The 26,959-nt window shown below is 37.6% G+C and overlaps 1 protein-coding gene across 20 annotated transcripts in view; it reads left to right on the top strand.

Annotated features, from left to right (window-relative positions):
- Positions 1–26,959, top strand: part of RBFOX1 (RNA binding fox-1 homolog 1) — a 1,012,766-nt gene that overhangs the window by 804,054 nt on the left and 181,753 nt on the right. The window contains exon 2 of one of the 20 annotated variants that reach the window (XM_018067489.1): positions 3,149–3,282. The exons of 18 other annotated variants lie outside the window; for them this stretch is intronic. The gene's annotated coding sequence lies outside the window, so the exon portion shown is untranslated. Of the gene's footprint in view, positions 1–3,148; positions 3,283–25,257; positions 25,353–26,959 lie in introns of those variants that run through there. One more of the 20 variants, XM_018067490.1, reaches the window with a different exon arrangement.

The raw sequence follows: 26,959 nt of genomic DNA, 5'->3' as shown, positions 1-26,959 counted from the left end.
GAAAGGGAATTAATTTTGGTTGGTTCTAGCTGGGGATTCTGCCTGATTTCTTAAAGAATGAGAGGCAGACAGACAACTGGCAGACAAGGTGTAAATTGTTTTATCCTGGGTGCTGTGGGTCCCTCAGCTCAACACGTCAGGAGAGCGATCTCACTGTTGTGCTTGCCAAGCCCAGTCTGCCAACAGGAGTGAACAGAACTGCAATTCATCTTCCAGGTACCAGGCAAGCATCAATACACACTTTCAATGACACTTTACCCTTCTTTGCACCTCAGTTGCTTCTTGAGCGAGTTGCTTTTATATTTCGCTTATCAATAATCAAAACCTTTCCTTCATGTACTGAGTGTACATAGATACACGGCTGCTTTGGTCAGTTTTCAGATACTTGTCCCTAATTCGTTACCAGAGACAATGATAATTTTATTTCTGTCACGTGCTGTTCCTTTTCTGACACGTACAAAAATAGTAAATCAGTGTGTGGGTCTTTAAGTTTGAGTTTTCTTTCATTCACCTAATTTACAAAGATATTACCTACAAACAAGCTTCAGATGTGATTAACACAGCTTAGCACAGTGATGTAATCTGGTCATATTTATGTTTAAAAAGTTAAATATATTGCAAATAGATTTGAAATTATTAGGAAGAAAAATGGAATTTGAGCCCATGATATAATCTATTTTTTCCTCCTCTAATACATCTGTCTCCTTAACATTTCGGAGAATGTCAAGCAAAATTTTGAAGAAAGATAACTGCTTTAAATAACAGCTCTTAATAACTTCATTCCAAGTGCTGTATGAAACATTAACTCATATAAACTAGGGTAAAGGACTATTCTTTTGAAGAATATCTAGATTTCAATAGTTAGTAGAACATTACAAATAGTCCAGAGACAGTAAGCAAATACTATGTGTGACATTTTTATGTAGTTTCTTAAAATAATAATTCATTGGAGCGACAAAGGTGTTCAGTAAGGGAAAAGTTGTAGGTTATAGAGCTTTTCACCTTCAGCATGCCTGTTTAATTTGAGCTCCATCAATAGTGATTGAATATTGGTGGTGCTGAGGCAGTCGGTGACCTCTGTGCAGGAACGCTGCTCTTTGTGCAAAGATCCTGGTGACTGGTGGCTGAGAGCTGTCAGAGAATGTAGCAATCTCCTAGTGAGGCAGGAGACTCCAAAGACTGAAAAACTGGAAACCAAACCATGGGTCTTTGTGTGAGCATTCTGGGCTGCTCAGATTTAGGGGTTTACTGATGTCTGTGAACAAACCTGGGGTCCTGCTCCAGTTTTCCCAAGGCCACGTAGTGACAGGACGAGGGAATGGCTTTAAACTGTCAGAGGGCAGAGTTAGAATCCATTTTAAGGAAGAAAGTCTTTACTGTGGAGGTGCTGAGACACTGGCACAGGTTGCCCAGAGAAGCTGTGGCTGCCCCATCCCTGGAATTGTCCAAGGCCAGGTTGGATGGGGCTTGGGGCAACCTGGGCTAGTGGAAGTGTCCCTGCCCATGGCAGGGGGTGGAATGAGATGGGCTTTAAGGGGCTTTCCAACCCAAACCATTCTCAGGTGATTCTGTGGAGCTGTACATGTCTAGACAATGCCAGTGACATTGTCCCCTGGTTTTGGGTGCTTACCAGACCTTCTGGATGTTACTGTGGTTCTCTGTCTTGCTCGTGCAAACAGCAGAGCAAAGCTGTGAGAAGTAGAGTTGAAGCTGTTTCTGTTGGAATTGGAGCAGAATGGAAGGTACACAGAAATTACTAAAAATAAGGCTGTAGAGGTTGGGGTGAAAAATACAGACTTGGAGATGACATTTTCATGAAGGTCAGGAGTCTCAGTTTTGGTGGATTGAGAGTCCTTTGTGTTTTGCTGAAGTGTCCAGCAAGTAAGACTGGGGGGAGGGGGAAGGTAACTTGTGTTATCAACACTCGAGATGAACAAAGAGAAAGGAACTTTCTGCCATGAAATATTTGGTATTTGTGTCCTGAGTATCTTTGTTTACTCTTTATGTATTTTTCTCAGTATTTTTTGCATTATGTAACCACATTACTTAGCATTAGTTATCAGTAAAATAAATTCCAAAGTTCGGTTGCTAGATATGATAATATCTAATAAAATTGGTTGTACTTTTCCAAATATGCTGTGCCTCATTAAAATATGAACTGTGTATGGAGCTTCAGTACACTTGCCTAGCTTGGCAGTCAGCTCTGTATTTTGCTTGACAGATACCTGTAATTACTTATATTTTTTCATAGTTATGTGTGTTTGATAAGTCATCTATAAGACTGTTTAGTAACCTTAGATGGCCAACTTACCTGGTAATTTTAAATTTCAAATTTTAGTGTTAAAATTTCTTGAAGTACCTTGTACATATATATATATTTATGTCTATATGTACAGCACTTGTCTGTATAATTTTTGCATTAAGCAATATCTGTGTGTGTTTATGTAGTGTAAAATATGCATATTTTATAGTTATGGAATTTTTTTACATTAAGCTTGCTCAATAATGCTCTCTTTTTATTTCTGTTTGTGTTAATTATTGAGTGTCAACCTATAAAACATGCCTATAAATAAAAAAGTCATTTTGAAAATAAAATAAGATTTTTTACTTATATTTTAAGGCAAATCTTATTTATTTAACAATGACTTTTCAGTTTACAGTAGCTTGCGTGCTTATAGTACTTAGATTAATTGGCATGTAAGGAACACCAGTTAAACAGATTCATACATATCCTTCCTGAATAATACAATAAGCTAAATGTGCTTGAAGTTTTATGTGCTTTCATGTTGGCAAATGAGATATATTTGTGGATCATGTTGCTCATATATTAGCTATGTTTAATGATAAATTTATGGTAAATACCTCCTTGGTCAAAAGATTTACAGGTAATGTAAATGTTTAATGGAAGTGCCAAAAACTCAAAACTGTCAAGGTGATGAAAATCACTTTGAATTTTTTGAAAGAGTTGTTAAAGCACAACCAGTTTGGTCTTCAGTTCTGGTAGTACAATATTTTGACACGGGACAACATTTGCTGCAGTGCAAAGACCAGACCTTTCACTTTTGTAAGCGATAACAGCTCAGTTGAAGTTATTCCTCTTGAGGACCTGACCTCGAGTGCTAAATATCCCAATTCTATCTTTTGCTAGGCAAAGAAGATGATGACAGTATAATCCTATGCACTCACAGCAGCAGTTTCATACATTTGATGAGCTCACACTCACGAGACATCACCATATCCTGTAGTATTGAGCCAGGTGGACCAGACATAACCTAGTCCATAGTGAGTAAAGAGACCTACATTATATTAAGCTCTCTATCCATTACTTTCTAGAACTGTGATGACTGGCTGTTGGTGTTGGGGTGGGGGTACAGTATTAGGAAGTCTTCCTGATTGATTTAATCCAATAAAATGCTTTCTCTTTTTGTCATGTTCTTCTCCTGTCCTAACGTATGTTCTGAGAATTTCATCCTGAAGTGGCCACCTAACAGACACCATTGCTCTGAGGGGCATTGTAGCTCGTTGTAAAATGGCAAAAAAATCTAAAGAAACTCCAGTGTATTCATTAAAAAAAAAATAATTTGTCTATAATTACTGCTGGTCATGATAATAGATAAGTATTTAGAAAGAAAATTACCCAAAGTGAGCAAATAGCTCCCCAGACATAACAATATGGGTATGAAAAATGCTTAAAAGAATATTCTCAAGATACTTGAGCAGTCTTTGCATACTATAATCACAGAACCTGGTAGTAAAATGACAGATATTTATTGTGGTGTTTATTTCTTGTTTGTAGCAAAATCCTTAAAGTATAATGGTCAGAATTTTGAAAACAAAGGCTGATCCTGCTGAAAAAAATCTAATCTGTGTCAAATTTGGACATTTAAAAGCTGCTGATTTTGCATGAACAGGCCATGCAGCCTAATTTCAAAGCTAAACTACTGGACTGGTGTTTTTGTCCTTGACACCCCACATGACTTGCATTCAAGGAGTAGCTAAGGTGTCATTGTTAAATAGTGCAGTATCTCCAAGCCAGAAAGATAATATTATTTTATAATAGTGATAAAAGGTAATAGATAAAAATCTATATAATATTATTATATATCCCAATATATAATAATATTATGATATATCCCAAACTCCTAATTCTTAGCACACAGATAATTCCAAGTCTGATGGTATATCCAAGACTTACAGGTCCATGTAATGTCTTCTGTTAACCAGATGGTGCAGTTGGATCATGACAGATGGACACAAAGTGAAATAGGTGCAGACAAGGGCCAGTAGGGCGAGGGGAATGCAGAGCTGATCATGTTAGGAAAGAGCTGAGGGTGTTTAGTCAAGCAAAGAAAAGGGCTGAGGAGTGGATATTGTTACTCTCTGTGGCTACTTGGGAGTAAACACCAAGGATATGGAGAGCATTCTAAAGCTAAAAGGCACAAAGCTAAATAGGTGTGTGCTGTCCATAATGATTTGCAGAGGGAGATAAAAGAAGCTTTAAATAGTCACATCAGGGAGTTCCTGAAACAGGATTCCAGTTTGGAGGTGGGCCAGGGGAGGTCAAACAGTTACCAAATTGTAAGATGGAATTTCTACACTTTCTTAACAGAAATTACATCATGTGGCTTCCTAGCAGGTGACTCAACTCACTGACTCAGGAGTTGTCTTCCAGCTCTGCTTTCTTTCCAAGAAAAGTCAAAGCCACAGATGCTCCTTCATTTTCAACTGCCAAACTCCCTGCAGTTGAGAGGATTAACCAGCTAAATTTGTCCCTGAAAAATAAGAAATCTCTGTTTTCTCATCCACATTCAGTAATTCATGTTACTACTCTATTTGGTGATAGTGCTACTTTTCCTAAACCTTGTCCTTCGTGCATGGAAACCACAGAAAATTATTACTTTGAAATTTATGGTGTTTGGACAATCAGTTGCTCCCACAGAGAGAGTCTTTGGCTTCACAGAGTCCTCAGGGACACGCCAGTCTGTTCTGTGATGCTGATTGTAAGTTCTGGGGGTTTATACAAATTTAAATAGCCCATCTTCTTATGTGATCAAGGAATTATAGTTGGTGTGAGAATAAGAGAAAATGAAGTGCAGACTGTAACAAGTTAGCTCGTTTCAGGGCAAGGTTAATTGGGAATGCAGCTCATGCAATGCGTGATGAGGTGGAAAAAAATAACAGAAGTGACCACAGTCAATGCATGCAACCCATGTGCTTGCCATTTTTCCATTTTCTTAAGCATTTATGGACAATTGAACTGACACAGTGTGCAGCAAATGGATAGTTTCCATATCTTTCTGTGCATGCTGTCAAATTCGTGTATTTTTAAAATTATTAATAGTAGGTGCAGAGAAAGAAAAAATCACATGTCTTGAAACGATACTAGATGTCAGAATTAGGAACTACACTGTGGCTGAAGATGGTTCTGATGGTTGCAGAATCAACTACTTAATTACCTTTTTCACTTATAAAATCTTGCTTGGAGTTTACTCTGAAGCCATACTGCAAAATTTAATTTCAGAGTTAAAATCTCAGTGAAGGGATGCCTCACTGCTGCTTTTTTCAGAGGCATTAAATCTCATACAGCTGTGTGCTTACCTTTTTAATGCATACATCATTAAATTAATGCTCTTTTAAAAGATTAATGGTAGCACAGTACCTGCACTAAAAATTAAACAACTTCAGGCCAAATAGAGCTCTTTGGGTTCTGTGTATGTAGACGTTGTCATTACTGCCATGAGAAATAAATTAGGATAAAATCCAGCTCCATTCTCTGTGATCTTCAAGATTCTGATAATATTCCTTCACTAGAGCCTTTCTAGTGAGTAAGAACTCCAGGACTTAGCATTGTGTAAATATGAATTCATAGCTTTTTGGGGTTTATGTGCAGGGTGCCTGAAGTTTATGTTACATGCCAGATCCTCTCCCAGTGTCATTTTACATGTAGCTGTCTGTATAATTGCTGTTCCAGCTGCATTAGTTTACACCTTCTTATATATTCTCTTTACATTTTTATTGAGAATTGTCACTAAACCAAAAGGAAAATTGTCCTTTCCAGGTTAGGTAGAAGTACTTTTATTCCACCTATTTTATCAGACTGAAACCTTTCCTGGCACTCTTAAATAATCATTATATTTTCCTGCCTTGCCTTTTTGAGCATTTATTCATGTTAAGCCATCAGCTAAATGAGCATTTTAAACTGTCACCCAAGTTACTTAATGTACTACCAATGTGTACCTTGATGATTCACAGGAACATAAAGTATTCTATCCATGTTTTGATTATTATATCTATAACACTTATTATAGAAGTGAGATGAAACATTTGCATGTGTGCATGTATTGATATATATGTAGGCATATATTGATATATATAGGCAGGCAAACAAAAGGTTGACATACAGGTAGGAGAGAATATGCAGGAATTTGTTCTTTTCCTGGCCTTTTCAAATTGAGAAAATGTGCTGGTGTTTTAGGTGATTGTGTAGTATCAGCTCATTTCAGCCACTTTAATGACTTAATTTAAAACTGTGGCACCGGGAAAGGGTGAGTAGTAAGGAAAGATTTTTAAAAAGAAAAATAGAATTATTAGCAGTCAGTTTGGCATGTGCTGGTGATTGTCTTATCTGGATGTTAAATGCTGATAAACACAACACATTGGACATGAAACAGTCTTGAATGTTTTGCACACTTAACCATTTCCTGCAGCTGATTAGTCCAACCGTGCTCTTTGTGGAGGAAGCTCTGCCAACCACATTCCTTCAGCATCCCCCCTGGAACTGTTGTGCCTTGGTGTTCCTTTTGCAGAATATATTTGAATCTCAGAGGCAGTTATAGTCTAGTGATAAGTGAAATAATCCCCATTTCTGGATTTTACCAGCATTTACCTGGGTACTATTGGGTTTCCACATAAATATGTGTGAAATGATCACAACCTTTTGATTAATCAGCTTTCCCTTGGGCAGTCATGCAGAATTTGCCAGGTAGTGCAGCAGCCAAGTAAGCAGTTAAGATTTTCATTGGTAAGCTCAGTTAAAGTATAAATTCAGATTTTAATAAATGGCTTTTGGAATAAATAAGCATGTGAGATTATCCTCTATGATATCACTTTTTGTTTGGTTGTTTTTTTTTTTCCTGAGAAACACATCCCTCAGTAAAAAGGGGCTGCTTGGGCCATTCAGCTTTTTTATAACGACATAAGAAACATGAAAGTGACCTCTCATTGCAGAGGAACAGACTGACCTTTCAGCCACATGAAGCAGGATCAGATGCCTGGACTAACAGCCGAGTGAAAGTAATGCAAAGTTTGTCTGGCATCTCTTGAGAGCTGGGAAAGAGGATCTGAAGTGGTCAGTGAAATGCCTGTTGCAGAAAGATCAGGTTTGATATTACACAACAGATGACAAATGATGGACACCTTTATAGTACTAATATAACTGTCATGGATAATATAACTTAATTTTTAAATGGATTTGTGACATTTAGTTCTGATTGCAAAGTAACAATGTGAGAAAGGATTAAGAAAGATCTCAGAAATGCACAGTTAATTTAAAATCCACTGGAACTCCATGAAGACATACAGTTCTGAGTGAAGGATCATATGGTAGGATTGCAAAATGACAGTGCATCTTTCTCATACCAACTTAAATTAGCATTATTATTGCCACCTGCAATCCATAATTCAACTTTTTTTTCAGTTAAAACTGATACTGAATTTAAAATTACTTGCAAAAAATTCTTATGCTCTCATAAATTGTGGTATCTAATTGAAGAACCAAATGTTAGAGAACTCAAGAATGGCACTATAGTTCTAGTAACTTCTGTAATTCTTTTAAACTGGGCGCAAATAAAATTATTACTTACAGAAAAATATTAGTACAGAGAAAATACAGTGTGGGCAAATGTTATGCTGGTTTCCCTGAAGTATTCAGGTGACCTTATTCTGTACCAACATGAAAAAATGATGTTGGGATAAGAAGGTCATTCAGACATCAAGCAAAAATCAGTCCTTGTCGTTTGCCATGGAGATTTCCAAGTATATATCAGCTGTTCTAGAGAGGAATTCCACAATTGATTTGCTGTGTATGATATGTATATAAAAATCCTAGTAGATTCATTCCTGGAGATATAAATAATTAGGTAGTTACACAGCAAGGTGATAATCAAAGCCATTTTTGCAAAGCACAGCCCGTAAGGCACGATTTGTCAACAAAATCCATGCTGTTATTAATAGGGAATTTCACATACACTTGGTGGAATATGACATAAAGTAACAGATAGAAAATGAGGCTATTTATTGATCAGAGCTGATTTTTTCCCTTCAGTCCGTGCCCTAACTGTAAAGTAAAAGTGCTGACTGCTGCACAGTGCTGATGGCAGATTTTTTTTGACAGCCAAGCCCTGGCTCTCCCCTAATCCATGTAGCTGCATTGTAGGAATTACAAAGCTTATGTGACAGACCTGTTCTGTATTCCAAGAACTGCAACACACCTGTCATCAGATAGAAGCAAGAAAGCCCAAGTCATCACTTTGCTTGGGAAGCAGAACAGATGATTGAAATTATTTCTTACTACTGACTAATTCCCCTTTTAGTAGAGATAAGCTGCTTTGTTCAGCTGTAAATGAAACATTAGGGTATTAGCTGTCAAGGCAGAAGTATTGGAGGAGCTAAGATTTTATCAGCAGCAGTAACATTTTGGGCAATAAATTGTTTTGTTGGGCAGAATACTATTCTCCAGAGGTGGAAAGAAACAAAGCTCATTAAGGTAAATGCTTAAAGCACACGCAAAAAAAGCGAAGACAAAGGCTTATTACCTTTGTTTTGGGGATAGATAAAACATTTGCTCTTTCTCATCTCTGTGTAGTGCTGAAGAATTATGTGGTACTATTATTAAAAAGATGCATTTGTAGGCTTGTAGAATGTTTTCTGAATATATCCAAGGGACAAATGCATTCCTGAAATATCAACAGAGAGCTGTAGTAAGCGATGGCTTTTTGGAAATTGTTTTGTTTCCCTCTGGGTAAAATTAGGTATCTGCACATTGTCCTGTACTTAGCATTTATCAGATTAATAGACTGCTCTTATTAAATGAATGTTTGAAATAGAGAAGACTCAATGTCTGAGTTATACTAAATATTTTTTTCACTATATATGCCTAAATTAAATTTGTAAGGTTTTATAGTGTAAAGCAGTAAGATGGAGAGGAACTGTGTTGCTGGTAGGGACTGCAGCTAAAGAAAAACATTTGGAATGTTACAGCTCTGTAAACCGAGGATGGACATAAACTTGCTATCAGAAACAGTTAAATAGAGTGTAAGTAAAATAGGTCGAAGGAATCTCTGTGTGTGTGAGCTGAGCAGCCAGAGTACAACCTGCAAGTAGCCAGTGGCAGATACTGTTTTCCATCATTACTTGTTTGAAGTAACATTTTAGAAAACTTTAGAACAGAAGTCTAATACACAGTACAAAGAACAGAAAAAATATCTAGCTGAAAAATTGTGTGGACGAACCTGTTAATAGCTGACACAAACGTCTTCAAAATCTCCTCAGTGCAACGTGTAGGATTTTGAAACACTGAAAGAGAGCTGGCTTTGCAATCCATCCTCTACAAAAGAGCCAACAAAAGATACTTTACAAAGAATTGAGTAAAAATTAATACAGTAGAAGACAGCTGACCAAGGCATGGGTTATTCATTAATGACTCTCAGTAGGCAGGAAATCCTACGCAGATAACAACAAAAGTTCCTAAATCTGCTAGTTGTTTCTATATTTTGTATAAATATGTGTTATATTTCTATATTTGTATATTAATATTATCTATTGTGTATAGATGGTGTTGTTTAAGTACAGCTGTCAGTCCGTGGATCATTGTCCAGTGATGGATGAATCTTTTCTGATCTGCAGATCAGAATCATGTTTCCCTCTTTGTGAAACAGAGCTTATTACATTGGCCTACCAGTATAATCTGCTTGATTTTGTGGGAATAAGTACAATAACAGTCAGCTTTATTATTGGCTTAGACTGAAATTAATGAAGTTGTCATTTTTTCACTTGAGGTAATTGTGCTCATCTGACACAGTATTAAGGTTCGGTGAGGGAGGATTCAGTGATGCTTTAATTTACTATCCTATACCATTAGCTATAAAGAGTATTAATATTTTATACAAGTGCTTTATATGCACCCCACCATTGTAAAAGGGCATGAACTTGATTTTAAACGTTCAGATTAAATCTGAAGAGTTTAGATTTTAGAAGGGGAATCTACTGTATTCTGTTCCTTGTTCAGTCCTAGTTTCACCATCATGACTTGAAACAGCAGGAACCTTCAGGCTGTTGTTTTATTCCAAGTATTGCATCAAACCAAATGCAGCCTGGCTGTATTTTAGCACTTACAAAAAGGGCTGCTTTCTAATCTGAAAATAGTGCCAAGTCAGAATTCTTGTACAGCTGCCGAAGTTGGGAAGTCCAGAGGTAAACCAAAGTATCAGGACTTCTGGCTTTTAGTAGGAGCTTTACTCTGCTTTCTTTATCTTTGAGTAATTCTGTTTTCTTAGATGTCTCAGCAGATGGATGCCAGATTTTAGACACGGAGGCTTTATTTTAGGAGATGATGAATGCTTGAGGAAAACAGTCAGTCTGCAGCAATTTAAGTAATCTTTGCAAATGTTGATTTCAACCTATACTTTTTTCTTTATTTGTAAAACAGGATCAATAGAGGGAATTTTCTGTGTAAGAGTAGCTTATTATTGCTATTTTTATTAAAGTAAGACTGGATCCTTTTGCACTGTGGCCTCATCCCCAGGGTAATCTGTCACAGTTATACATAAGCTAAATTTCTCCTGATTAAAGGGGAAAAAAACCCAAATTTTCAATTATTGTAATAAGCAAATGAAAAAGAACTTAACTGTCATCTTCTAAAATACATGGATTGGCTTTTAGGTGCTATAGACTATAACACCACACTGAATTTGTTCAAGCTGAGCTGTGGTATACATCCATAGTGTTAATGGAACAGCAGGAATCATAGTCATTTGTATTAGTTGGGCAAGTTTGTGTCTTTATTTTGTAACTCATTTTCCTAAGCAGCTGCTTTTCAGAGTTCTACACCACCATTGAAAAGGCCTGTTGTGAATATGAGTTAATAGAGCTCCTGTTAAGAGGCCAATCAGGAACTGATTACCTGAAGTACTTTAAGCAATTTGGGTATTTAGGGTTTCAGTTATTGTCACCTTTTGTTGTTTTATATTAACAAAAAGATAATGAACAAGTAGATATGTCTGAATAACTGTGCAGTTCCTTTGCTCGTAGGGGAAAATGGACAGAAGGCTGGAGCCTCTGGAGCTGGCTGAGCGTAGGCAGGAGGGCAAGGCAGAGGTGCAGACACCCAGAAAATATTTGAGAATTTCCTCCCTGCCTGTCAGTGAGATGGAGACCTTTCCTGTGAGCACAGGCCGTGGAAAGCACAGATTTCAATGACTCCTGCTTTTGCAGTTACTGAGCTCAACTAATTCTTGACAGGGCATTAGGAAAGCCAGTGTAGCACATCCACACTGGGCTACAAACCTTGTCCTTTGCTTTCGTGTCAGCTGGAGAACAGAAATCCCAAATCTGAATGAAATCCATAGATCAAGAAAATTCCTAATATTTAACAGTATTTCTAGAGTCACTCTTTTGAATACATTTAAAAGACAGTGGTAGATATTTGCCGTGGTCTAGATTAATCCTGTGTTCCTGACATCATAGTCATTTTATCCAGCAGTTCAAGAGTATCTGGATGAGGACAGAAGTGTACTGGAAGTGGACATTAGTAATTTATGAAAGCTACATTTCAACCTGGACCGAAACCATGGTTGATTCTGAAAGATAAGAAGGTGCAAAGGTCCACTCTAATTTTTAACTGGTATTTTAAAGTACTTTTAATCATGCTTTTGTCTTGTTTCAAAGCATAAATTTAGTTTTAAATACACACTTCTTTTGGAATAACGATTGCTAATTACTGAAATACTCAGAGACCTGGAATAATTTGCATATTTACGAGTGGCTTGTTTTGTCTGACATCTAGTTAATCTTTGATTATCTTCCTGCCATGAATCACCAGGAAATAAAACAAAACAACAACAAAAAAACCCAGTTGATATATTTCTTTGTTCTTTTCTACTTTAGGAGCTTGTGGAGCAGCTTGAAAGTGGCTCTGAAAAAACAAACAAACAAAATTTTTGGTTGTTGTTAAAGTGGAAAAGTTTTCTGTAGGGCATCAGAAATGCCAGGCTAACAGGGTACAAAGTGCTGATCTGAAAGAAACTTCACCAGGCTCACTTTGTACTGACAGGTCTAACCCAAATCAGGCATTCTCTTACTGTGTCACTCTGATTTTAGGCAGGATCAGGTATTTCTGTCTTCTCCCAGCTTTCATAAAGGCAGCACAAATCCCCCTCTGATCCACATGTTCTAATTTATTGGGTAGAAAAATGGCTGTGGCTAATTTGTTAAGATTTGTGGTGCAGGTAATCCAGCCACGTAGTCGAGCTCTAGTACATGTAGCTATTGAACAGTGGGTATTTTGGACCTTTGTGAAACAAGACTCAAAAACATAAGAAGCCAAATATATCTTCATATATATCTATACTGGCAACATATCTTAAATTTGCAATTTCTAGAGAATTAGTCAATTAAAAGTAATGTGAGTGCAGTGCAGAATTTGGCAGAGTTTGGGTATGCTGGTACAAGGCTAGAATTTTCTGTTTAATACATCAGTGCAGTCATCTTTTGTTTCAGCAGTAAGAAAGGGCGAGATAAAAGTTGGTAAGATTATACACCTGACCTGTCAGAAAACTCTTGGAAGTGGCAGAGACTTTCACAGTCTCTGCAATGTAGTCAGTGAACAGCTTACACTGCATTTATAAAATTGTTTACTGCAATATTTACTGATAAATTGTCATGTGTTATTTACCCACTCACCTCCATATTTTCATCTGTATAATGTTTCTTTTTCATGTCAACCATCTGCCTTAACTGCTTGGGTTTGTGTCTCCCAGCAGCAATCACTGAAAACAGGGGTGGTACTTAGCTGAGGAATCCTACTTTGGTTGCTGCTGGGGCCAGGTATTGCAGATTGTTCTGGAATCCTGCAGATTTGATACTCTGCCAGGAAATCCACTGGCTTACTTTCCACGCCTTAAGATGAATTTGGCAAGTCCACTCTAGTCTTCTGTGTTCTTTATTCATTTGCATCCTTTGCATGATTTTCATTTCAGCGAACACCTCATCATCTTTCCTATGTCAGTGTTTTTTTCATCTGTGCTGTGCTTTAGAGACCTCGCTTGGCCAGCCAGGGAAGAAATAATAATAGTGGGGTAGTACTGAAAAAGTGGTGATGTTGTTCTGTTCATATGGCTTCTGGATAAATCCCTGAATTACTGTATTGAAGATGCTTGAAATTTTACAGTCTTTGCTGACAGGAAAACTAGGAGAATCTGTCAGCAGTGCACAGTGGATGGGCCACATTCCTCAAATAATCCAGTCAATTAAAAATTGATTTTTGTTCTAGGCAGCATGGTGGTAATGTAGTGAGGAGACAGTGTATGCATTACCAACAGAGCTCACATCAGTTAAGTGATATTTAGGTGATCTTCTGTCATGGGAGAAAGCAGTGCAGTTGATGATCTTTGCTACTGAAGAAGCTAAATTGAAGTGTCAGATACCAGAATTGCATTTTATTTCTAATATGTTGGCCTGCCAGCCTGGGAGAAGCTATGTGAAGTCTGTGAATACAAAGGGACAAAAGTGCTAAATCTAGCAGAAAGTGAATGGTTTGGGGAAGATACTATAACATGGCTCTTAGAGCCTTCGAGTAAATGCATTTAAGGGAATTGAATCTTGTGCTTCAGATGCTGGACCTTTTGTCTACTCTTCTGCCTTTTCCTGGCAGCACATATAAAGTAAATGAAAGATATGCATGATCTAAATTGCACCTATCTTGTTTATTAAAAGAGGTTGTAATGCCACTGAAAAATTAGAAAAATACCCCTTTTCTTAATGTGGTTCAGCTGAGAAGAAAAAAAAGTCTAAATCTATTATTTGAAAAATGTATTTACCTCAGATTTGTTGGACTCTATCCTCAGTGAGTGTTGTGAGTCTGCAGTGAGAGACACAGAACACCAACTCACAAATCTGAAATTAGTCTCCTCTTGAGCCATTAAAGCATCTGTTGTTAATGGTAGCTTTGCAAACTTTCCATCTGAATAGAAAACACGCAAAAAGTTTTCTCTCAGGCTCTTGGTAACCACAGGATGCTGCTGTCACCTCAGCTTTTGGTTATGAGGCATCACAGACAAACACCATGACACTAAAGGTGTAACTTATATTAATTTCTTTTTTAACACGATGCAGAGTTTTCCCTTTATTTTCTTTCAGAAGTAGTTGTAGGATGTCCTGGTGCATCTGCCCTTCACCTAAAAGGTGGCTGCATTTCTGTGGTGGGTTAAGTGATGCCTCTACTCTTCTTCAGACCTCTTGAAGTTTTCTTAATTACTACCGAGTCCATTATAGTGCTCATGTGAAAGGCACTGGAGAGAATATGAGCAGTCCTGTTGTTTAAAGTTCAGATCCTAATTTTTAAATGGATAGTGTTATGTTTAGGCTTAATTGCTTTACATCTAAACTCCGTGTCACGGTAATATTTGGTCGCATCTCATCTTGGCTCAGCTTTCAAGCTGCAGTACTGTCTGTTTGTGAAAGGAATATATCAAAGATAGGCTGGAATGGTGAGCAGGGGGTTGTATTTCAGATCTGCAAAATAATCTCATGCTGTATTTGGGAATACTTCTTGACAGGAATGTTTGACACCTCGAAGTCAAATTACAAAGGAGACAGTGCATTTCTAAACATGAGAATCCAAAATTGTTTTCAATAGAAGAGATGAGTACAAAAATAAAAGTTGGTCATTGGCACAGCTACTTCTTAGCATTGTATTTTGTTTTAACCTGAATTTTAATAAGTTGAAAGTCTTCCATAAAAGATGGTCTCACCTGTGTGAGTAGTTTACTTCATTAATTTATTTCTAGGCCATATAAAGAGAAAATAAATCACAAATGCTTTTTAAAGGTTATTCTTGGTGTAAAATGCTGCTGAGTTTTAGTGTTTTGGTAGGGGAACAAAAATAAAGAAAACCAAGAAATATGTTTCTGGGCCTCAGAACTCTGCAGCATGATTTGAATACAAGTGGCTGACTGTGATAAGTACATTGAGCCCCCTTCTCTTAATTACAGTATTTCAAACAAGACTCATTTGACAACCACAGTCTCATATTATGCTGAATATTTCCTATAGTGTTACTTTGAGGAGAAGTTTCCTCCCCCCAAGTGAATACTTTTTGATAGGAGATGATAATTTTAGGTCTGCACTACAAGCTGATAATACCTAATCACCTACTAGTTCTCTGTTTAGTTGGGATGTTAAATGACTAAATGGACAAGGTTTTACCAGGCGTTGACAGAGGAAGTACAAAATGTGGTGAGATACTTTCTCTAAAATGTCTTTAAAAGCATGTGCCTTACTTCATGGTGGTTTTGTGTGTAGAGATGTTAGTTTACTTGATTTGTTGCTGTGAGTGACAGTTTATTGTAAATATGAAATCTTTTCTCTGGGTTGCATTAAACAGTTGGCATTTTTAAATTTTCTTTGCTGTTCTTTTTTCCCCATAATAGTGCAAGGCAAGCTGACTACTAATCTCAGGAATAAAACTAGGTATTGTAGTTATCCTAATATTGAATTTGATATTACACAAACACACACTGATGTTTTGTGAAACCCAAGAAACTATTTCCTCTTAACTTAAAGTTTGTGTTTTGTGAACAGTTTAATAAACTTCATCAGCATTTAGACAAAAAGTCCGGGAGTTGCCGTGACTTCTCTTTTACATTATTATTGTAGTTTTATCCAAATTCCACCAGGTGTTGCCAAAGAACATACAGCCACAGCAAAGTTTACAGCTCCAGTGGAAGTTGCTCAGAGCAAATGTGCACATTTCATGAACGCAGCCATTGAAACCTCCTCCTGAAGCAGGAGCATCTTCCCTACACATTTCAGAGCAAACCTCTTTTCTTTGTAACTAAACACTAGGCATCAAACAATTTGGTACTCAGTGACATCATTCATGGGTATCACGTTCTTAAAAATGCACTTTTTTCTTTCATAAAGAAAGATATTCACTCACAGGCCATGGGTAAATAAGATGCTGTTTTAATCAGTAGTTACAGACTACTGTGAATATTCTGCTGTGTTGCTGCCTTAATTTTGAGTGATGGGCCATCTTTTTAGTGACATGTTCAAATTACTAACCTTTAGTGTATTTGATGGTTTTGTGTTTTCCATTCCAGTAAGCAAACTTGCTCTAGACACTTTATTCCCACTAACTTGGGCAGAGATGTTTCTTTCCTTTGTTTGCTTTTCATCCTGCCGAGTCAGGAATTTTGTACATCGCCGGTTGGTTCTGTGTCAGGTTTTTGTCTCAAGGTTTGCTTGAGGTAATGAGAGCCCCAAACTTGTGACTGATCACAATAGTGCAGTGCAAAATGCTCAGGCAAACAGCACTCATAGCAGCAGGAATCAATTCAGGGACTTGGCACAGAGCAGTTCCTCTCCTGCCTCCCCGATGAGTGCAGCCATTGTGCTCGTGACATAAAAAGCAATGTGCATTTTAATTGCTATTCTTATTTTTGAGCTGTTGCTCAAGGACTACTGTGGTTTCAGTCAAAAAGGCTGGATCATGGGCAGTGATCGGCTGCCAGCAAAGGTGTAATCAGGGACTGCTGTGTTGGTGATGCAAAAAATCTGTGTTAGGTACTGCCCTGAGCCAGGGGCTTTGAGGGAATTGCCTTGTAGCAGGTAATCACAAATCTCTAGGATGGCAGAGTTATGTTCTGTGTTGTTTTCTTCTGCACTTGATTTAATTAAAGCTTTCGGTTTATTGTCGTGCACAAATGTTTTCTGTTTGAATGTTTGCTGGATGTTCAATAGCAACAGTGAAACCAAGGTCCTTTTTGGGGTAGTCTGGCATAATCAGTGTGAGCTGCAAAGGTAAACGTGGTTAAGGGGAAAGGAAGGAAAAAACTGAAATGTAGCAGTTGCTTGAAGCAGAAAGATATTCAGAACTGTGGCTGTAGCTAAGTCTGCACAAAGAAACTCATTGCTTGTAAGGAATCCAGGGCAGTGACTTCACCTGGTGATATTTAATTAATTATTTATTGAGCATTATGTTTGCCTTCCCTTGGGATATGATCTTCCTCCTCCTTGGTGGAAGGAGGGAGACACAAGAAGTGTCAACTAATTACTTGAATGTAGGATATTTTAATTACTTTAGATCTCAGTAGATGTTGGTGTGTGAAGTAATTTGTTCCTTTTCATGACTGTGTGAGTGCAGCAGATAACTCAGCATTCCTTTGGCTTCCCTGGGTTCCCATGTTATCACCCTCCCAATGCACGTGACAGAGAGGGAGGGGAGGAAAAAGAGGAAATATAAATTACCCTACTGCTGTAAGATTGGATCATCATTTAAGCTGGAAGGTGTAATACAGATGCTGTGATGGGGTGCTGAGAGCCAAAATACTCGGAGCCCTCATGGCACTCTAAGCAAAGGTACTGGAGGTTGAGCAGTTCTCTGATGTGGTCTTATCAGCTGGAGTATAATGTAAATCCTGTTACAGCAGCTTTGTCCGATCTGCCTGTAGCTTTGTTCTGAACCTTTCAGTAACAGTTCACTGAAGCAGAAAGAACCCTGTGAATTGATATTATAAACCTGCATGGTTGCTTTATTCATTGTTGAAGCAAAAGAATATAACAGAAGTATTTATTTTAGTGGATTGAGGATACTTTTTTTTTTCTTCTGTCGACATGAGCAGGGGAAAAATGTTCTAAATGCAAAAGAGGAAAAGCTAATACTATAATCATACCCATACCCATTTCAGAGCACAATCCCATATGAAGATAATACAGAATACTATGTGTTTAATTTATTTTACACCTTCAGAGAGATTGTTAAAATCCCAAAGTGTTGTTATTTCCTGCTAATGTAAAAAAAAAATAAATCATGTGACACTATTATAATCAGGAAATAATAGTCATGTGAAAGAAAAGCTTCTCCTAATGCACTTAGCCTTTCCAGACAACTGTATTTTTCTAAGCACCACCTACCTGCTCTCTTTGGGACTGAGATGAGCCTCAGAAATTCAAGATTGCATTGTATTCACTTTCTTGCTGGTGGGCATTTCTTACTGAAGTTCAAGAGCATGAAATTTCTCTTTAGTCTCACTGCTTTGATATGGTATTTGCCTAATAATCAAACAAATTAAAGTGTGGAAAAAATTGATAAAACTGCAATATCTTAAAATGAAGAGGCTGAAGTAGTAAATTGAGTTCCTTGTAATAATGCTATGGTGCCACGTTGACCCTTATTCTTGAAAATCAGTTTTTAAGTTGTGCATCAGTAAGATGTAAGCTATTTGAACTTTTCAAGTGTCATGTAATCTAAAAAATTCTGGCATTATACTTGAAGATCTTCTGCAGAGTTTTTAATTAACATTTGTGAATTATGCAGATAGGGAAGGCCAACTTTATTGTTTGTATATGCTATCAGTGATTTTTGCTATTTAATACACATTTTCTCTTGTGTGGAGATAGCAAGACTTACAAAGTTAATTCCATTACCACTAAAAAGTTTTTTAAATGGAAATCACTCTAGGGTGAAAGTTACTTAAGATAGAAATATTCTTATACACTGCCCTTAAAATTTCACTGCTTCTTTATGTGTAGTGTAACATGTTTCACACAGAAGCAGAAATCAGAATAAGTTTGGGTGAAAACAAAACGATGTCTGAGAAATCTTAGTATGTGATGTAATGTTATAGGTGCCTTATGGGAAGAAAAGTGAAAGGGTGATTTGTTTTCTTTTCTTTTTTAATTTCTTTATCCATATAGAATAGTAGAAAAGGAAATCTTGTGAATGTTTAAACAATTTTACCGTGGCAGGAATGCTGCTGATTTACCATATGTAGCCATTCTTCTCTTTACATATCAAATAGTTGAATGACCTTTCATGGGATGAGTCTTGTTGTTCATCCTTAACAAAGGTCTTGGAGGCTTCAGCGAGTCTGTGAAAGAGTCGTGGGTAACTCACACAGTGTGAATGTGGGATGGGCATTAATTGCTTCATTCTCACTTCAAATTCCAGCTACCTGAGTCTACCAGCTGTAAATGCAGTGACATGTAAAGAGGAATAAGTGGTCTTAATTTTGCAGAACACTCATTTGGTATGTACCCACACAAGGCATCAATCCAGATGTTTTGTCCACAAGACACTTGCATCTCTAGATTATGGGAACATACCTGTTTGTCTTAGCAAGATGAATGTTTATCTGATTTAGTAGTCAGGTCTTTTGTCTGTGATCACTGTAAACATTTGCATTGATTAGAAGAAAAAAAAAAAAAGACCTGTTTGCAGGGCCAGAAAGCTGAATTGCCTCAAGCTGAATTTTTTTGTTTAGTTTTATATGTTTTTTTAAAATTATTATTATTGTGCTTTTTTTTTCTTCCAGAATAAATTTTAGGCATTTTGGAAAGGATTATGGAAAAAATAGGTGTATATGTAGTGCTATGTTTTCATTTTTGTCCTCTGAAGTTTGGAATTCCTTGCAGAACTGTTTCTATATTAAATTTCAGTCTGAAACAATTCCTCCCATTTTGTGCTCTGTAGGGCTGTAATATTTGTCCAAGGATGAGCTGCATTCAACATTTTGTTAACTGAAATGGGAAGTGACAGACTGACTAAAAGAAAATGTCTGTGTCAAAGAAACAGATATTACTTCTTTCTCACAGATTACTGTATTCCTGGACACTGAGGACTCTGAGATTGCAGATGCACCAAGCTTTCATATTGATCCATGTTAGATTAATTTGATCAGAAGACAGACTTCTGTATCACGTTATTTTCTCCTTTAGTATTTGATTGAGATGGTCAAACACCGAGAATATTGTGCAGGAAAAGAAGGGATTGGAAAAGAGAGACATTCAAGAAAATAATACAGATTTGTTAGATAAATTCTATTTGCATTGATTTTCACTATGGGTATATATCTTTTGATGGCAGCTGTCTTCAAAATAATAACATAATAGATAATACTCTGCTACATAATGTTGTATTTTTATTACTTCTTTTTACTGATATTTGTAGAATAATTCAATCAGTGAAGTTGGTCAGTACCTGCATACTCAGCAAAGATACTTTTCTTTATTGTACTGTCAATGTTTTTTTTTGGCAAAATATGAGAAAGCCGTAGTTGTTATGCAAGAATACGAAGTTGAAAAATGTCTGAAGAACTGCAGAGGAGATTCTGCAACTTGGGCATGAGAAAGCCTAAGTAATTTTCTGGCCTTGCAGAAGTAGGTCTCGAGCTACAGGGAAGGCTCCATCCAGCAGAACACGGGCTGCTGGCTCATCTTGAGTTCAGGTTCTCAGAACAGGACTCCCCAGGTCAGTGGGCACTGATGGTGCTGCTTTGAGAAGTCCCTGCCCTTGGTGGTTTGTTTTCCTGCTACGAGGAAGGGAGGAGGCAGGGGACTAAAGCACTGGGAGATTATCAGAATTTTGGGTGTTCCTTCATCACATTTGTTGTGTAAGAACCGGGAGCCTTGAAGAACAGCATGTGGTGGTAGTTGAGCCCCTCCTGTGCCCAGGGAAGGGATGTCAGGGTGCTTATCCTGCTGATCTGCTGCTCTCCAGCTCCTTCACCATCTCACTGCAGACAAGGAGCAGTGTCAGCTAATTGGAATCCATCTCTCCCAACTCTCCAAGGCTTTCCTGAGGAGGCTCTGCTCTGCTTTTCCATAGTCCTAACAGGGAGCTTGCCTTTTCCATAGAGTCACCCCTTTAGGGAGATGGAGCTTGGTTAAATAAAAAAAAGTTCCCGTGGGATTTTTGTTACCAATCTTCTCTAAAGGAAACAGATGATCTGCAAATTATGTCATCTAAAAGTTTAATATTAAGACATAAGAAGCCACTAACTCACTGTCATTCCCTGGCTAATATCCTATTTTTGGTACTGAACTTAGTATTGACTGTCCTCTGTCCGGTGGAATAAAGATAACACCAAAAGTATCCATTTTTATATAAACTGAAATAAGACTGATTGTATAGTAACATGGTCTAAGCCTTAGTGAGACAGAAAGAGTAGTTATCACATAGTGTCATCACATCATTTGCAGAGCAGTTATTAGTTTTATTTTTGCTTGCAGTTATAGCTCTGGACAGTGAAAATGAGGTATATTGCTTTCTCTCTTTTTTTTTTACTGAGGAGATTGTGTGCTTTGTCAAGAGTGCATTTGTTAGTCTCAGTGTCATATTTATATTAAAGACATAACAGAATCCTACTGCACTATCAATTGCTTTTCATTACCCTTGTCTTTGCTTGCAAAGGTCATCACCTCACAAGTGAATCAAATTTGGAAAAGAGTATTTTCTTTAGAGCTGGGACTGTAGCCTGAATTTCAAGGCAGCGCCGATTGAGAAAGTTCATATAACATGTTCCTGGGCTTCCTTTTAACAGATAAAGTTAATTCAGCACCTTTGTGTGGGCAGATTGTATTCTCCCCTGTCAGAGTTACAGTTGCTTTTGTTTTGTTTCCCATTTGAATAATACATTTGATTACCATGGCAAATGTTGCAGTGTGTGCACGCCTGACTGTAGTGCCTAATTAACTGATGATAACAAGGCAGGATTGCCCTCTTCTCTTTCATAAGCAATCATATACATGACAGTTCTTTTATCTTTCTTCAAAATTGACTTGCTCTCCTGACCCTTAAGCAGCTCCTGTTTTGTGTGTTTACCTCTGATGTCTTTGCGAGACTGTTAATTTTCTGTGGCATATCCTATCTACTTGTAATTAACACATCGAACAGCCAAGAAATAGTTCTGCTTGCAGATGCCTAATGGAGGAATGCTTTCTTCCAGTAATTATACAGCTTCATTTTACTGATTTGCATTGACCTCCAAGGATTATTGGGGGTTTTTTTGAGAACATCTACAATGGTATAGCTTTATATAGATAGGGAAAACAAACTAAAAAAATCAGTTTCTTTTAAAAAACTAGTTTACCTGCATATATAAAGTAAACTTTGGTAAGTTTGGTAAAGGTCTGAAATTAGCAAAGTTAAATTGGAGATAAACAGTGCTGTCATGTTGCATGTATTTAATCCTGAAGTCGAAGGCCTGTTCTTATAATTAGAAACTTCAAGAGGCAGTTGACCTATTTTGAGGAAGCATTGAAGTCGCCTGTATATAAAGCAAATATTTTCCACCATTGTATCTTAAACTGAACTTAGATCTCGAATACATGAGACTAGGATTTCTGTTTATTGTTTTATAACTAGGCTGAGAATAAAGCCGTAATGAATACAAGTTCAAAGAGAGGAAGGTAGAAGAGGAAAGGTTGGTAGTTACAGCAGTAAAAACAGGGGCAAAAAGAACAGCTTTTCTGAAGGACTCAGGCTGGAATAATAATGATAGAATTGTCTAAATCGATATATCTCTTGTCAGCCTCACGTCTGATGTTTGAATCAGTCAGGCCTTTTCTGCAAGAGCTTTCCTCAGGAATATTGAATTATTTATTATTTGTATCTTTTTTCCTTCCCTTTCTGATGATTTTTTTTTCTTTTTCTCTTTTTTTCTTCCTAACTTAGTAAAATTTGTTTTTTATGCTGCCAGGTTCAATGTTGTCTGCTGTTTGATAAATAGCAGTAATTGGGTGTATGGCAGAAGTCATGTAAAAATGTATGACTTCAATTACATCTAGAACAATTTTTTCTTTATATTGATCTTTTTTTTTTTCTGTATAAGATCTGCTCTTCATAGCCTCCAGTGCTGAGTTTTTAAAGAATTACTCTATGTCCATATGTTGGCATGCACTTTTGAACCCATGCATCTTTTTTTAAAAAAATGGAAAGCTGTCTCGAATCAGTTCTGCCTGAGCAGTAAGTGAAAAATTAGAGTCATTGAAATAGTGAAATATTCATATTGTATTCTAGTCAGATGAAGGATTGCATTACTTTAAAATTACAATGCCTACTTACAGTCCCTGTTTCTCTTGTCTGAGATAATGAAATGAGGGTTCTGGCCAATTAATGAAAACATCTTTTATTAGCAATTATAATCCAGATAGAATTAAAATATGTGTTTTGAAAGTCACTTCCATGTGGTAAAGTGTTCTCATTTAAATCTGCAGTTGTACACCACAGTGTTTAGCTTTGTTAATATTATCAAAGGTGCTAATGAAATAGAAATGTACTGGCTGTAATTTCAAATATCGTGTCAGAATTCTCACTGTGTTCCAGCTGTGACGTTTTTAAATTGTTTCTTTCCTCTTTATGTCAGTGCATGAGGTGATAAATAACTTGATCCAAATGTTTGATGCTGATTTATGATAAAGTGCATTAGTGTATTTGCCCTGAAATGTCTTTATAGGTCAGAGCAAAACATGGGCTGAATTTCCTGTTTATCCTGGTTTGTGGTTTGCCCTGGTGCAGGGTGATGGACTGGTTAGAAATTTAGGTCTGATTTCAGGCTGTAAGAGAGTTCAAGGCTGTCAGCACTGGGATTTTGCATATGGATACTGCTGTATTCTGTTACCCACCTTGGTTTTCATTGTGTGCATTTCTGAGGGAAATGCAGTGGAGTTATTGCCTTGTCCTTATTAAATATGGTTTTTGTTCATTATGTAAGTCTTTGCCTGCCGTGCTTCATGCTTCAAACTCTTCTAAAGTGAGATTCAAAGTAAGGGGTTATATAAACAGTCATATTTATGCCATCCAGCGGTGGATCAAAGGGAATATTTCTCACAATTGTGGTTAATTTGTGTCATTTGAAAATGCAATTGCCTCATGATTACTGCCTGCTTTATACAGCCCTAATCTGCGTTTTTAAAAGCAGTCATACTCCAGGCTGGTAGTGGACAGGAGTGCTAAACAGGCTGACTAGAACCTAAACCCTGCAGCCCTTTCTCTGCTGCGTGTCCTGCTGTCATTGCGGGGAGGGGATAAGTGAGAGCAGAAATCGCAGATTTTGCTTCAATAGCTGTGATAATTCAGTGAATTGGTGGAGATCCGAAAGGAGCCAATTCTCAGGGTACGTTTCAGGCTGTTAATGCGTGGCTCTTTGAGAACATGTATATTGGCAAAGAAATGCCTCCCGTCTCTATAAAGTGGTTTGCTTAGGAAACCCTAACTTCAAAATAATCTTTTAGGAGCAGCTGTATGAAGCAATTTATTTAAAGGCTGCCAATAAATGCTTGTATCATTCTGGAGACGATCAGATGAAGCTGGGGTTAAACAGATAAAAAGAAGTTGGTGGTGTTTTTTACCCAAAGTCTTGTTTAAGCCTCACTAGTCTCCTGTTTTTTCCTGTAGCAGTTTGACAAAATTGCCTTTCCTACCAGCAGCCTGTTAGGTGCTGTGCACGGAAACAAAACCCTATTGTTTTAGATTTTCTTTCATATCATGTAGGTGTCTATGCCATACCACCCACACAGGAAAGCAAGTGAGCTGTGAAATATATTCATTGTTAGAGTACAGGGGAAATGGAGGCAAGCAATCGGCAGTAATAATGTACGACAGCAAGGGGAGGCTGCCAACATTACCTGCATTATTTCGGTTGCCTTTTTCATTATAGGTTCGGGAAATAGGCAGCAATTCGATTATGGCATGATTTGGGATGGAATTGCTTGCCGTTCACTGACCCTGTCACAAGGGGATCAAATGAGAAGTCAGCTCAAATAAAGTTTATAGTGCATTAACTGGACCAAGCATTACCTAGCCTGGGAGCATGATTTTTCATCTTCCAGGGTTTTGTAACTGCTTCTCAGATATATTTGTACCTTAAGGCGAGGGGGGAGGGGGAAGGGGGAGGAAAAAAAGAAAAAGGAAAAAAGGAGGATTGGCTGAGATGTATAGGAATGAGCTAGTTGGCCAATAGTGAACATTCCCCTCCCCTCCCATGTGCAAATCTCAGCTCCTCTCTAGCTTGTGAGAAGCAGCATGATTAATAACACTGAGGGAACCTGCCTGTTGGATTATTAATTTTCCATCCTTTTTCTCTTCCCTTACGCATACCCCTGACGCTTTGCCTTTTTTTAAAGAAAGCTTTTCTTTTTCTCCCCCCCCCTTCCCCCCTTCTTCTTTTTTTCTTTCCTTTTTTTTTTTTTTTTTTTTTTTTTTGTGTTTTTATTTTTTTTCCTTCCCATGGAGCTAACCACTAGCCACTAACATTCTCGTGGCTACCCAACCCTGCAAGGGCTTACTTCACAGTGGGGTGAGTTTGTATATTAAAATAGGGGATTCTGGCAAAGAAGCAGCAACAACCAAAAAAAAAAAAATAAGAAAAAAAGGAAGGAAAGGAAAACCATCCCTGAGATGCTTGATTACAGTACAGTTACCTTTAGCTACAACTGCTAAAACTAGAGTTAATGCTGACCTAGAAGGCAAGAAATGTGTTGCAGTGCCTGCCTGTTAGTTCTGTAGAGCACTGCACGGGCAGACAAACATTGCCTCTCCTTATTCAAGCTCGTTAAAACTGACCCTTTAAAAACCTTGATTGCGTAGAGAGGGTGCAAATGGAGAGAAAATGAGGGTTAATGGCAGGTAATTGGACAAACTGCGGCTTTTTTGTTGGTGATGCTCGTGTTTTTTCTTTTTTTTTTTTCTTTTTTTTTTTTTTTTTTTTTTTTTTTTTTTTTTTTTTTTTTTTTTTTTTTTTTTTTTTTTTTTAACAAGGCTTTTACAAGGCTCGTTGTAACGAAAGGCGTTTTGGGTTGGCAATCCCAAAGAGATGGTCGTGAATTTGGCGATTTTCGTGGGTAGTCCCTCGATACAGCGTCAGGGAGGGCTCCGTGGTGATTTTGGCAGGGGGGAGCCGATGCCGGGGGGGGGATCACCGAGCACAGACGAGCCCCGGAGGGTGCGGGTCCCGCTCCCACGTGCGGGGGATGCCCGGGATGCCCGGGATAGCCGGGATAGCCGGGACACCGCCGGGCTCTCGCTGGTGATTCGCTGACCTGGTCATGTGTCCAGTCGCTATAAAGGGAACGGGGGATGGAGCAGCTCCATTTTGATTTCAGATGCCTAGGTTTGATGAGTTTTATGAAGTTGCTGTGTTGTAATACCGTGCAGTTTTATTTTATTATTTCAAATTAAAATAGCAGCATTGAGACATTTGCTTTTGACAGTTCACTGTATAATATAGTGAAATACCAAGGATTTGTTGGAGAGAAACACATTACAAAATATACAAAGTTCTTAATTAAAATGTTTGTAAACTAATGCCAAATAATTTTATCACTATATATGTATGTACATACAGCTGGTAGTTTTGTTTGGAAAAGGAGCAGACTAGGTAATGCATCAAGAAAACATTCTTCATGTGGTTTTTACTGAAGGTAGGATGGGGTGGTGTACTTTTTAACCTATGCAGTACTTCTTAGGTGGTAAGGAAACAAGGAGAATAATACAGCTATATAGTTATTTTGGATTTATATAACATGTGCATTGCAACTGGTTTTAATTTTAACTTCTGTGAAAAAAAAATAAACTTGTGTATCCTTATTTTCTCTTGGAATTTAAAAGCACTGATACAAGACAGACAAAAGATTTCCTACCTAATGCCAACATAAATAGAAAACATACAGCATTATGCACATTCTGTGATAGAATATCTCAGGTTGGAAGGGACCTATAGGAATCAATGAGTCCAAATACCATAGAGATAATATTGAAGAGAGATATATGTCATGTATCTGCCTTGTAGCATTTAGCTGAAAGGAAATACTTTATAAACTTAAGGGACTCTTTTTCTAGTCAGTCTTTACAAGTCTGTGCTGTAAGCGAGCCGTTATAACAGTCTCAGCATTCAACATGTCTTGG

This window comes from Manacus vitellinus, unplaced genomic scaffold, assembly GCF_001715985.3.
Source record: "Manacus vitellinus isolate BGI_N305 unplaced genomic scaffold, ASM171598v3 scaffold_12_pilon, whole genome shotgun sequence".
NCBI lineage: Eukaryota > Metazoa > Chordata > Aves > Passeriformes > Pipridae > Manacus > Manacus vitellinus.
This window is presented reverse-complemented; position numbering and strand designations above follow the sequence as displayed.